Genomic DNA, 2,842 nt, shown 5'->3' on the forward strand with positions numbered 1-2,842 from the left:
TGGCTCTGGGATCTCAGTATAGGTTGTATAGGCAGGGGATTTTGGATAAGTTCCAGAGCAAAGTCAACCATTAGACTTACAGGTGGCTTTCTTCTATTGCACTAGTGCATTTAACCCTAAATTTTGACCAACTTTTTTAAATGGCTTGGTTGGTCAATTATAAAGGCAACTTTTTGTTTTTTTTAATAACATGCCCATGTTGGTTGCAATTGCAACCAATTATGTGTATTTTGTGTTGGTATCAATTATGATGCACATGACAGCATAAAGACAAAAAAAAAGGGCATGGAATTCACATTTCACTTGAGCAAGTCAGTGTCGAGGGTTTCGCTTGAGCGCTATTCCAACATTTTGCGTAGTGAGAAGAGGTTGAATCCTCGAAGTAGTATCGATACACATATCTTACATGAATTTTGGAGGCCCCAAGCAGTTTAAAAGGCCAATATGGCTGCCTCGTCAATAATTTCTTGGGCATTGAGTAAGTCACTGAGAAGAAAACACGTTCAAAAGTGCAACTCTGGCAAAGATGAGAGACTTGAATAGCTTGTTGATTTTGTGTTCGAGGAGGGGTAGAGCATGAGGGCATAGTGGAGGGCATTTTGCCTGAAGGCATAGTGGAGGGCATTTTGATTGGAGCGTCATTCGAGCATATAGGGCCACTTGAAGACTTACCACCATCAAAGGTAAGGGCAAAATGCAACATTATAAGAAGCCCAGGGCTATAGCAGGGTTTGGTATCATCTCTTGAAGTTTTTACTACTGATTGGCAAAGGGTTTTATATTGTTGACTTGTCTTTTTGGGCAACGAATGTTAAAAGGGTTTCTTCCACTACCCAAGTATGCTATTTGATCGTAACAAGTTTTTTTCTCTATGAAATAATGAAGAAGAAGAGTTGAAAATTAAAATAGACTTAATAGTTACAATATAAGATGCTTCCTAGGTATTGCATAGATGTAGTATACAAATGCTTTGCAATATCCTCTTCACTAATCTTCTTTCCATCCAAATCCTCTTCCTCCAAAACATCTTCAATAGCCTTAGCAATCTCCTGAGTACCAGTATAAGGAGCACATATATTTAGAATAGCCTTATCATTATTCCTAGAGAAAGCCATGGCCCTTTCTGTTGATTCTCTCACATTCTGAGGAAAAAGAATGATATCTCCTATAAGTTGAACCCTAATTCCATACTTGTTAACCATGCTTTCCTTCTCAACAAGAAGATCAAGCTTCTCCTTCATTAAATTCATAAGTGTCTCAACTTCTTCCTTTGAGCACTTGAAATTCTCAATACTAAAAGCATAAGCACTCACATTTTATACCAATTTCATAACAATCTCTCAAAGTATGCATCAAGTTGTTATACCCATATTCATGGCCCCTCCATTTTTGCTTATTTCTATTCATTGCATATCCCCTATTACCATCCATTATGATTGCAACATGCTTTGGAATAGGGCTTGCTAAAACAGACCATAATAGAAATCTCCTAAACAATTCTCTCATTGAATTTGCAAGAAATGCAAAACTTTCTTGCAAGTAAGAACTATTGAAGGATTGGAATGCTGTTAAACTTGTCATCTTTGATTATGGGTGGCATTTCTTGATCATAATGAAGGAATGTATAATAGTTTTTGCTTACGCGTCTTTAACTACGTACCACAGAATCATTTGTGATGGAAAAATTAGGGTTGGCTTATCTTATCTTTTAATTTATTTTTTGAAAATTGGATTCTAGATCTCTCTTTAAAGTTCAATTATGTGTCATTTTTAGCCTTAAAAGACATTATTGACAAATTTTTGATACCTCAACTAATAATTCAATCTACAGCCACCATAAATGTCATTGTTCCTATTTATCTTTTGTGCATTCTTTAATAATATTCATTCACAAAATTAATGAAATAAGATGATTTGGTTGATAACTAAATTATCATGAAAAAGCAAGGTCATTGAACCACTGCCAGACAATCTCATGTGTTAGATAGATATTGAGAACTTCACATGTTATGCATGTTCTATACCAACGGGTGACTTAATTTTGCACGAATGATTGAATTCTAGAAGTTTCACTGCGGCTCACATAGAAATCATTTTATTAGAGGAGATGGGAAACGTCATTCATTATATAAAAATGAACATGGAGGAGATAACTATGGAGTGTATAGCGGTTAGAAAATATTTTCTTAGTGTAGATCAGATTTTACGCAAAGTAATAATTTCCTAAGAGACATCTCTTGTCAATCAACTTGCCTAAAAATGCTTGAATTTCCTACAATTAGTCAAGATAAGTGCTAAGCAATATTGAATATGTTAAGATCATTCTCAGTAGAGTATTTCTTCACGTTATTCTTCCTTAAATTAATTTGATTTGTTCATGTTATTCTTCCTTAACTAATCTATTATATTTTGTTGACCCATTTTAAGCTCTTGTTTCTTTCAAGCAACCCAAATTGATTAAAACTTGTTTGTTCTTTAACAAGTTGTCTTCAAGCCAATGCAATATGCCATCAACGTGTCTAATTTGGATTCCCTTCCCTTAAAGGTAGCTATTCTTCAATGCTCATTTATTTTTAAAACTAGTTAATTTTTTAAATCAATTTTTGTACAATAAATTATGAATTCTTATTAGTCGGTGCCAATTTTGCTGGGAGTAAAATTGATTTTGCTACACCAAAAAATAGGAAAAAAAAATGAAAATTTAGTGCTTTAATTTCCAATAGAACAAGTATTAATTTTCAGAAGCTTTAATTCAGCACATGTAGTGCTTTTCATGTCAAACCATCTCAAAAACACACAAAAATGGAAAACAATAAAAACCAAAAACAACCATAGTCAATTA

General features: G+C 33.8%; 1 pseudogene; it reads right to left on the reverse strand.

The window, feature by feature from the left end:
- Window positions 1–911: 911 nt before the first annotated feature.
- On the reverse strand, window positions 912–1,581 carry LOC149542642 (dehydrodolichyl diphosphate synthase CPT3 pseudogene; annotated as a pseudogene).
- Between the last annotated feature and the right edge of the window lie 1,261 nt (window positions 1,582–2,842).

This window comes from Cupressus sempervirens, chromosome 8 (assembly GCF_028749045.1).
Source record: "Cupressus sempervirens isolate cs-2001-9-10 chromosome 8, ASM2874904v1, whole genome shotgun sequence".
Lineage (NCBI taxonomy): Eukaryota > Viridiplantae > Streptophyta > Pinopsida > Cupressales > Cupressaceae > Cupressus > Cupressus sempervirens.